Raw genomic sequence first — 11,974 nt, 5'->3', positions numbered from 1 at the left:
ACTCGTGCGTAATTGCGCAATAGGCTTCTACTTCAGTTCAGAAGCCTTGAAAAGTCTGGATTTTTATTCCTTTTTCTACCTGACTGTTCTACACAAGAAGAATATGATTGAAGAACAATTTCAGCAGCATTTTAGCAATTGCAGCATCTTAAGGAGAAATATGACTTAAATTGGAAAAGTGAACTAGTGAACATTAACCCAGATACAAGTAGGGGAGACTGGGGGCAATAGCAACACCTTTTCACATTCCTGTTTTTAACTCCAGGATTATTAAATGCAGTGGTGTGCACAGTGGCCCAACTGTTGAAAAACACGTGCTAAAGTGCCCTCTTGGGAGCCAAAATGTGTGCTAAAGTGCCCTCCTGGTTGGCAAAACACAGTAAACTGCCCTCTTTGGTGGAAAAAACACACTAAACTGCCTCACTAGCTGGTTAAAACATGATAAACTGCCCTCTTGGGTGGTAAAAAGGTGTGTTTAAGTACCCTCCTCATTGGCATAACACACTAAACTGCCCCACTGGCTGGTTAGAACCTGATAAACTGCCCTCTTGGGTGGTAAAAACGTGTGCTTAAGTGTCCTCCAAGTTGGCGAAACACAACTGCCCTCTTGGCTGGAAAAAACACACTAAACTCCTGAAGACCATTAGGACCAAGAAATACTATGAAACACTACTGTTGGAATGACTTTTATGTTGGGCCCTTTTTTGATCTATATTGAGCCAGAACTACATCTCACAGAACCAGTTTTGATTATCTGGTGCTAATATGTTGTTAAAATGCACTAGAATACAGGAAATGGCATCTACCTAATTGTAAATGTTCTGGGGAAAGCCCCCAGACCCCCTAGGGATTTATTTATTCATTTCTGTGTGTTCTTCGCAGTCCAACGTTGAATCTACACGGTTATTGTGGATGCTGATCCTAACTACAAACTAACTTGAGTAGTCTGTCTAGTTAGTCTGTTTTAAGGCTATATAATGTGCCATTTGTATAACATATAAACATATCTAAAGTGCCCTCGAAAACATGTGAAACTTAGAGCCCTCTTCAGTGGCGAGAATGCGCTGTATGTGCCCTTTTTTTTCTTTTCGCCCCTGCCTTTGAAAAAGTCTGTGCACGCCACTGGTTTAATGCATTTCTTATCTTTTAATTTAAGAAAACACACATAAATGAACCAGTGAATTAAGTAATTTGCCATTGGTCTTCTGACCCACCAATCAGAGAGCCCTCTCCTATTGCAGCCATACGCTGTAGTGCATATGCCAAGCCTGTAGGTGGTGCTGTGTTGCTGTCACGAAAATGCACCAACAGAGAGAAGAAGATCACAGAAAACTGACACAAACTTTCTTCTAGTTACCCCTCTGGTTGTTCTCCGCGTTGGATTTAAGAACGTATGGTGTGTGCGTTTCATAGTGGTGGTAAAGGAGCATCAGATTTTGCTGTAAAAGCCATAACAAGCTCAGTAGCTTCTGCAGCACGAACACAACCCTGTAATCAACCATTGTTGTTTTGGCTAGACCCGTGCAGGTGTCTTAAGAGAGCTACGCTATGTGTGATGTAATCGTTTCAAGATGATTGCAGTTGGTCGCCCACACGGAGACGAAACAGTAGTCGTTTACAGATTTGTGCACTCTGGGGCCTGTTTTCAAAAAGTATCGTTTACAGTCACCCAAAATGTCGTTTCCGTGTGGATGATACACTGATACGACAAAATACTTTTGTGTGTACTCCTGCATTCGTCTCCGTGTGGACGGGGCCTTAGTACCCTTTTTCCCCCAGGCTATTAACTGTATAAATATATGGAGAAGAACAACATGGAGATCCACAGTATGAACAAGATGGTCAAAGCTTTATTGTCACCTCCAATGGTGCACTGCTGCAATGTGTGATGATGAACAGCAGTAAAGTGGTGTCTCGTTTCTTCAGGGATGGTTTTCATCCTTACCCCATACAACTCTGTTTCAAGGGGCAAAGGGAAGGGGTAGAAACAGGGCTGGCCCTGAGACTAGCCAAAACAGATCTTTGGTGACTAAAACTGACTAAAGGTAAGTTTAGTTTTCGTCAAGATGACTATAACTAGACTAAAATGTAAATTAGTTTTAGTCGGACATTAAAAATCCATGAAATTTCTCCACTTTGGGTCAATCAGTCAAAATAGGATGCATCTGTATCTATTCTGCCTCTCAGCTGTAGAGAGCAGGGACCCCAGGTTTGGCAGAGTGCATAGAACACACTACCATGATTTGGACTTTTTATGGACTAAAGCTAGACTTAAATGTGTTTGAGTTGTCGTTGAATGAAACTAGACTAAACTATAAAGGGTAGAAAAGACTAAAATGTGACTTAAACTAAAAGGCATTTAATCTAAAGACTAAAACTAAGACTAAAATTAAAAATGGCCGTTCAAATTATCACTGCTTGAGCCTAAACTTCTGTTCTGTTTGGTCAGAGTATATGCAAACATTCAAGTCAACTGAGCCTGAGTCCTTTTGTAGAGGTGGTCTCTGGCATAGTACACAGGTGATGTATATGCAACTGTCCCTGATATGGGACAGAGCATTGCATTTACTACATAATGTCATTTTAACGGTCAAACTTCCTTCACAGATTCAGCAAACACGTAATTTTCTGCTCTGGTTGCTGCTTCTTATTTCTTCTTCTTGGCAGATTTGCAAACCCGCTTTGTGCATACAGCCACTTGCTGAATTGGACTCCATACATACACATGTGGGCTCAGGCACAGAACGATGTTGCTGATGTTGTAAGCAAGACAGCAGGGGGGAATGAAGGTGTGCTATGAGACAATTATGCCTAATGTGAAAGCAGCTTTAATGGGCTTTTTGTCACAGTGCTCGCTCGCTATATGACCAGATTTGTCAGCAGTAAAAGTGGAAGAGAAACAGATTTGTCTTGATAATAGATAACTTTCTGACATAGGGGTCAGCAGCCTACAGGTGCAGACTAAGTTCGATCACTCTAGCTTCTTTTGAGCAAAGTTACATTTGTCCCCAGTCTCCCCTGCTGTATCCTTGTAGCTGTTCTTATAACTGCACCAAAAAGACTGCAGGAGTTTAGAGAATACAGTCTGTAGTTCAGAGAGGTTAGTTTCTTCAGACTGGTTTAAGAACACGCTCGGAGGCACCACAGCTTTCAGATGTACTTTTTAAAATCAAAAATCTTATCCGAGGCGTGATCAGGGAACACGCTGTGCTTCACAGATAAATGATCGATTGTATTAAAGGAACATTAAAGGTCAAGGTTAGCCTGAGTCTATCTGCAGCAGAGACTTCAAGGACACGATTAAATGGAGAGTTCATCATGAGGCAGAAAGAAATACTTAGGATGGAAGTGATTGTACATGTTTTTATAGAAGTACCTTTAAGGTAAATAATAAATCCATACGCCCGACTTCTAACCTGACACGCCAGATAGATTTGTTTCACACATCCATCTGGAAAACCTTCGATATACAGTGTTTGGGAAAGGGCAGAGCCTTTGAGAAAAAAAAAACTTGGAGGGTGACTGGATGAACGCTCTGTCTGTCACATCTTTACTGGCCAATCAGAGCAACAGTGCGCAGCTACCGAGGAATAACGAGAACCATGGCGACTGTAGACATGTCAGTACACGACTTTTGTCGTTTTTGGAAAGAAAACGACTCACTGCTGTTCTTTGTTCTTCTTTTAACGAAGAAATGTCGCCAAGTTCTGATGAAACTGTAGCATCCAGCATCCACGCTAATGTCTTCCGCCATAACCACACCAGCCTCTTGTTGCTGCTTGCTTACGTCACGACTCCGCCGCACCTGAATGTACTGCCCCCCATTGCTGATTGGTCCTGTCACCTTCTAACCGGGCCCAAATGGTTCAGACGGGAGCTTTGCAAGATGGATTCGCCAGTGCTAATAGTTCTTACTGCTAACAGTATTTTCTCTGAGCATAAGGCCTACAAAATGAGGTGGAATAGGATGACCCCTCTGCCACCCCTATCGCCCAAGTTTAGTATCATTCTGAGGAAAACACTGAGGTTTTTTAACTGAAACTGAAATATGTTATTGTGGCATTAACCGGGAACTTTGGATGTCAGTTAGTCATTTTGTACATGCACTCCTCCATGTAGCTTAATGGGTAATAAGTAACAGTGTTAAACAACATAACATTCATATGTATTTACACACAGGCATGTTTCGGCCAAAAATCGAGGCTGTGATGGGTCGTGTAATGGTGAGTAAGCCTGCCTGAGGAAGCCAGCAGAAAAGAAGGATTGACACAACCCTGGTCATGCTCTGGATGTCCTCGTATATCGTCAGGGAAAGGGGGAAATAACCTGTTAAAAAGTTCCTCACCTTTAGGGGGCAGAGTCAGGGTTGGATGTGGTGAGCAAGCATGGCCTAGGGCTGTGGTTTCCAAAGCTTGTTAAATATCATGATTTTGACTTTTATCTCAGATTTGCTGACCATTTCAACTCCTAACTTTCACTTTTATCTCATATTTTGACCTTTAAAACTCGTGATTTTGAGTTTTATCTCTTATTTTGGCTGTTAATAATCGTGGTTTCAGTATTCAATCTCATATTTTGACCTTTAAAACTCATAGTTTTGACTTTTATCTCATATTTTAAATGTTAAAAATCATGGTTTCAGTATTCAATCTCATTTTTTGACTGTTAAAACTCATGATTTTGACTTTTTTCTCACAGTTTGACTGTTAAAAATCGTTGTTTCAGTATTCAATCTCATAATTTGACCTTTAAAACTTATTATTTTTATCTCATATTTTGACTGTTAAAAATCATGATTTTGACTTTTATCTCAAATTTTGACTGTTAAAAATCATGACTATGACTTTTGTCTCATATTTTGACTGTTAAAAATCATGACTTTGACTTTTGTTTAATATTTTGACTGTTTAAAACAATGGTTTCATTATTCAATCTCATATTTTGACCTTCAAAACTCATGATTTTGACTTTTATCTCATTTTGACTGTTAAAAATCATGATTTCGACTTTTATCTCATATTTTGACTGTTCAAAATCATGGCTTCAGTATTCTATCTCATATTTTGACCTTTAAAACTCATAGTTTTGACTTTTATCTCATATTTTGACTGGTAAAACTCATGGTTTCAGTATTCGATCTCATATTTTGCCTTATAAAAACATTATTTTGACTTTAAATGTCATGTTTTTACTTTTTAAACTTATAAGTTTGACTTTGTATCTCAGATTTTGAGTTTTTAACTTATCATGTTGACCTTTTAATCTCAATATGATTTGGGGTTGACAGTCAGTGGTTAAATCTTGACCCTGTTAGGCCCTCAGGTTAGACCCAACCTGCCAGGATTGAATTTGACACCCCTGGTTTACATCATAATTTCATAATGACAGATGTGGTTTACCTGTGGTAATGTTTTTATTTTTCAGATATCTAAAAAAAGACTTTTATCATGGAAAACATAAGAAAAATAGGTGTAGTTAAAGAGGCAGTGGGTCATGAGGATAAACCAATGTAGAACCACTGATACAAACATTGCTGTTTTACCCTATAGATCATTTTAAATCTCAATCACTTGCCCAGCCTGGGTGGTCAGGATATGATTTACTTATGAACCTGTACACTAATGCACTTCATTACATCACTGATCTCCCCTACAAAGCTTGTGCAGCCTCACTGCTCCTCTTTGTGTCCACGTGTGACATCTGTAATTTTATTTTAGCGTGTGTTTTAAACCAAACAGTGCTGGTGGAAAAATCTGCAGAGATAAATGAGACAAACACAGGAGCTGTTCATCATCACAATGAGGCCTTGTCTCCCCGCAGCAGAGGGACAAACTGGCACCCAGTCCTAAAATCAAGCCCTTCTCCTTCTCCATGACTGCTCCCTGCGATAAGAGAATCCTGACCATGGGTGCGTGTCTGTCTCATTCCTCCTCTCCCTCCTTTCTTTGCGGCCTTTGTTTATCTCAGGTGAATTGTAATCATGTGATCAAAACGAGCACCCCACTCCCCCTCCAATGAGAAAAAAAAAATGGGGGAACAAAAAGCAGTTCTGTGTGTATGAAACTGAAGGAAAAGAGTGGTTCTCCCCTCATAACGCCACTCTCTGTCCGCCTCTCCTCACAGACATGCGGAGAGAAAAGCACCGGGACTCTGTCCGGGGAGCTGAGCTGGGACTTCCCGGCACCTGGAGCTCTAATCCGGGGAAACGTGACGGAGACACCCCGGGGTGGAGCGGAGGATTTGAGGCCCAGACGGCGCTCTGATGTGAGTCTGTTTCAGCGTTTGTGCAAGATAAGGAGAGAAATATGAGCGATTAAACAGAGTCACATCGTGTAATGATTTATGGATGATTAGATTAAAGATGAAAGGCGACAGCAGTAAAACCTGGCCTACCTTTATTTATGGTAACATAATGTTAGAGAAATGGGAGACTTTATCAAATCACCATGAAAGGATTTTCCACTTTAGCCCTTTAAAACGAATATTTAGTTTTTTGTGTGTTTTTACACTTGAACTTATCTACTGATTGATTTAGTTTTTTTAAAGGAAGGACTAAAATTAGGCCTGTAGTTAATTTATTCCTAGCTAAGCTTTTTGTCTCCTTCGAGCTAACGATGGGTACAAGTTTAAACGGAAGGGAACAAAATTAAGCGACAAAACTCCGATAAAAAACGTTATAGGTTTGTTGTTTAAGTTGTAATGTCTATTTCAAGATGAAAAATAACAGGGAAAATTAGCTAGCTATGGTGAATTTCTCCTAGCTAAACATTAGGACCACTCCTATTCCATCTAGTTTTTTTGAAAGCTTTAAAAAAATCCGAAAAGCCGTTTAACCTTTTATAACCTTTTTGGAATTTTTTTAAAAGATGGATTCAACAATATATTCAAGAATTGAATGTAAAATAAAAATCTAACTGAAATTAACTAACAATTATCAGGCCTACATTTGACTGATTTTGCTTCAAGGTGTTTTATTTTGAAGTCGTTTTTAAAATTATTTTTAACCAAAAATGATGATAAAGAATAAACGAATTAAGGCTGTTTGCTATTTTATTTTTTCTGAAAATCAAAATTGATTTTTTTTAACCTGCTTTAAGTAAAGTTAGAGAATAAAAATCTTTAGGAGCTACTTTGATATGCTGTGGATTTTTGTTGTAGTCAAAGAAAAAATTATTATGGGGAATAACTGTTTGAGTGGAAAAAAATGATAAAAAAGATTTCATTGTAATATATACAAGAAATGTATAGATATATAGCTATAGATAGATACACATATAGATATGTAGATATATAGTGAAAAGATTTAAATTTTTAATAGTGATTAAAACTATATTGTGTAATTTAATTATTTCTACTGTTTTAAGATAAAGTTTGCTGACTTTCAGTTTTGGTACAGACCTGCTCTTGTAGGTGGATCCAAGATTACAACACAAACCTGACCATGGAAAAAAGAACTTGTTATGGATTGAAAAGAAATAAGGGATTATTAAAAGGTAAATGTTTGATAACACAATGATCAGATGGCTTCTGATTCATCTACTGAGCTGTCTGTGAGTTTTTAAAGTGAACTAAGACATTAAGGAGCAGTGGTGGACTCATTTGACATCACTGTGGCTGCAGGCAGAAGATGACGTGGATTGACCAAATGGTGCAATAAAAGATGTGATTAATTGCAAATAGCTAATTATGATTAATGCCATTAATCTTGACAGCCCTATATATATATATGTGTGTATATATATATATATATATACATATATATATATATATATATATATATATATATATATATATACATATATATATATGTATATATATATATATGTTGTGTATGTTGTGATATTTTAAGAATCAGTGATTTAGTTCAATACAGCAGTTTAGCTCTTTATGTAAAATGTTTTTAGACATTTTTATATTTTCAGAATTAGTGATTAGTTCAGTATTGCAGTTATATATACAGTCATGGACAAAAGTATTGGCAGCCCTGGATTTTTTTTTTTTTTTTGTATTTGTATTGGAACAACACAAAACAAACAAACAACAACAACAACAACAGAAGAAAATAGACAGAATTGACATAATTTTACACAAAACTCAAAAAATTGGCCGGACAAAATTGTTGGCACCCTCAACTTAATATTTGGTTGCACACCCTTGGGAACAAATAACTGAAACCAATCACTTCCTGTAACCATCAACAAGCTTCTTACCCCTCTCAACTGGAATTTTGGACCACTCTTCTTTTGCAAACTGCTCCAGGTCTCTCAGATTTGAAGGGTGCCTTATTGCAGCAGCCGTTTTGAGATCTCTCCATAGGTGTTCAATGGGATTTAGATCCGGACTCATTGCTCTCCAATTGAGTTTTGTGTAACATTATGTCAATTTTTGCTTTTTCTTCTGCTTTTTTTTGTGTTGTTCCAATGCACATAAATGAAATAAACATGTGTATACCAAAAACATTTGTAATTGCAACAATTTCTGGGAGAAATGGTGTATTTTCTGAAAAAAATCCAGGGGTGCCAATACTTTTGTCCATGACTTTATACACATATAGTTCTCTATCTGTATTATATTTTTCATGTATTGTGATATGATACATTCAGAATCAATGATTTAGTATAATATGCTCATTTACTTTAAGACAAGATAAACTGACTTGATCCTCTATTAGGGTAAATGGTACAACCTCTCTTAAAATGGGTAAAGAACATCAGCAAAAGTTTATAAATGTACAAGAATTCACTTAGAGGAATTAAGTACCAAAGTTGGAAAAAGTACACGACTATCGTACTCAAGTTAAAATACAGCTACACCAATCAAAGTTTACTGAAGTAGAAGAAAAATTTCTGGCCTTAAAGTCTTCTCAAGTTAAAGTAGAACGTACATCGTTTAAAGTTTACCTTAAGTTTTGGGTACTGAGTAGCTTCTGATGAGTTTCACAGTCAAATCTGATCTTTCCTCGATGGCAGTAATAACATAAGAATATAAATATCCAACATGGTTGTCCAGGTAAAGCCACACCTTTATGGTAAAGTGAAAACACCTTTTTTGGATGTGTTGTAAAATCATTCTCCTACCACTGACCATCATGTGTACTCAAAGCCAAACTATTACTTTGATGTTTGACTTGTAAATATTTTTTTTTCCTCAGTGATTGATGCTTTTTGAATATAATAAAGTACAATACTTCCTATAGATATAAACTTAAGTAAAAGTACTGATTTCAAAATGTACTTAAAAAGTACAAGTACACAAAATCTACTGAATTATAGCAGTTTCAGTGAATGTGATTACTTTCCACTTTGAATGCTAAAAGGGTGCCAGCATTAATGCATTAATCTAGATTAATCACCATGCATCATTAGTGTATTTATCACATGCAAGTAAAGATCATCTCAACTCTTCTAATTTTTTTTTTTTTTTTTTCAAAATAAAAGCATGTCTGCATTCAATCAGGAAGTTAATTACTGCTGGTTAAAGTCATGAAAAATCACATATAAAAAAGAGTTTAATATTTAGGTAGGGCAAATTAGGTTCCTATCTTGTATGTGGAAATGAGGTAGAATTTTAAGTAATTCATAATAAAATAAGTTTATGATATATTGTACATAAGGTTCATAAAGAATGGTGGGAAGGGGAAAACTTCCTGGCCTCTTATAGGCCCAGAAATTTCTGTGGGCAGGCCTGATTGTGCACGTTGCAAAGGCGTGAACACCAAATAGTCAGCATTTTGCCTCTTTTCTCCTGCAGACAAGCACATTCCTGCTGACTCAAAAAGAGGCAGAAACCTGCTCAGCTGACTGGATCACGATGTTTTTGAGACACGTTTTTATGAGATTAGACAAGCATCTCAGCTTCTGCGGTTTTGTAGAATGCAGGCTCGGGTTTAGTCATCTGGAGGCCCCCAGAAAAATCCATGAAGAGGCCCTTCCCTATTTAGCTAAATGAAGTCCTAGCAAGCCAGCAAGATAAACTGAAGCATCTCATTCAGGAAGCAAAGTCAGAGATTATACAGGACTACCTAAGTCTGGAGTATTCTAGCATGTCTTAGAGCAGGTGTAACTTAAAAACTATAAAGGTGTATGCTCACTGATAGTGCAATATCTGTCTTTATGCCACAAATCATGTTTTTATTTATTGTGTGCTCTTTGACCACACAATAATCCACCAGTTCATTATTTCACTTTGTCTGCAGGGATCTACAACTGTTATTTGCTTGACATGAAGACATTTGGGGGCTTTTTGAGGGGCTAGGACTTTTCTTTTAGGTCCAGGGGTCTCCCTAATGGGCTTTTAGAATTATCAAAATTGATTTATATATTATTTTTTTCTCTCCGTCTCTTCATAGCATTCAAAATACACATTTTAATCACTCAGAATAATTATACGTAATATCTGATGCGCACCTATAAGGGAGGATGAAGGGGAGAGCTCTATGGGGCCCAGCCAAATAGGGGGCCCATGGAGGTCAGCAAAGTCCTGGTCCACTGTAAAGCTAATCTGTGATAATCATATTTTATATTGAATGATGACCACTCTTCTATAAGCAATAAAAAATATGTTTTTTGATGTATGCTGTAGTACAAGAAAGCCCTCTTTTACATTTTTAACACATTTTCTTAAAACAGAATTACCTTTTTATTTATAATGCTAACAATCTGGATGGGCACTCTGAACTAAAACATTTGGAAAGGAATGTTAGACTTTCTAGCTAAGCCATGCCACAGACTTTAGGATACCGGAAAAGAGTGAAGTGGTGAAAGATTAGCAAATATGGGTCTTCAGTGGGAAATGGCTTAAAGTGGCAAGAAATGGCTTAAAGTGGTATAAATAGGGGGTTAAATAGTAGAAAGCAGTGGAAAAGTGGCAAAATTGGGTTGTAAGTGGCAAATTCAGTTAAAAGTAACAAAAATTGGCTGAAATAATAGCAAAACGGGTTATGAAATGAAAGAAGTGGAAATAATGGGGGTAAAAATGGTGAAAAGTAGTAAAAAAAAATTGGCCAAAATGGGTTATAAGTGGCAGATGTGCACTAAAAATGGCTTAAAATGGCATAAATGGATGGTAAGAATGGTGAAAAGTGGTTAAGAAGTGGCAAAAAAAAGTAAGACGTGGCAAATTGGCAGAAGTAAGTGGTGGAAAATGTTTTAAAAATGGCAGAAATGAGTTAAAAGTGGCACAAATAGGTTAAAAGAGGCAAAAAAAGACATAAAGCAGCAAATACAGGCTATGAAAGGAGAAAGTGGACAAATTGGATGGTTAAAATGGTGCAAAGTGCTAAGAAAAAAGTAGCAAAAATTGATTGAAAGTGGTAAAACAGGTTAAAAGAGGGAAAAACACCCCCAGATAAAACAGCTAATATGGCTCGACAATGGGAAAAAATGGCAAAAATGCATCGAAATTGGCAAAATTTGCTAGAAGTGGTAAAAAATTGGCTAAAAGTTGTTAAAAAGGGTGGTAAAAGGTAAAAGCAGATCAAAAGAGGCAAAAAAAAAATATAACTGGCAAATTAGATTAATAGTGCCAAAATGGGCAAAAAAGAGAAAAGCAGTAAAAAAGTGGTAAAAATGGGTTTTAAGTGACAAATGGGTCGAAGGTGGCAAAAATTGGCTGTAATAAGTGTTGAAAAGTGGTTAAAGAGTTACAGACATAGGTTAACAGAGGCAAACAAGAGATAAAGTAGCAAATAGGGAAAGAATATGAGGGTATGAGGGCAAAATGGTGAAAAGCAGTTAAAAAGTGGCAAAATGGGTTCTAAGTGTCTGAAATTGGTGGCAAAAATGGGTTTGATGTGAAAACAAATGTGGCTAAATAGGCAGAAACTGTGGTGAAAAGGGGTTAAAATGTGACACAAATGGGTCATTTGAACATTATTAATAATAGCTTTACACACACGCTTTACACAGAATGAGGGAACTGTTAGCCAGGATGATAGCAACACTGCTACTGATCCGCATTGATTCAGTTCAGTTCA

The sequence above is a fragment of the Cheilinus undulatus genome, linkage group 21, assembly GCF_018320785.1.
Source record: "Cheilinus undulatus linkage group 21, ASM1832078v1, whole genome shotgun sequence".
NCBI classification, from domain to species: domain Eukaryota; kingdom Metazoa; phylum Chordata; class Actinopteri; order Labriformes; family Labridae; genus Cheilinus; species Cheilinus undulatus.
This window is presented reverse-complemented; position numbering follows the sequence as displayed.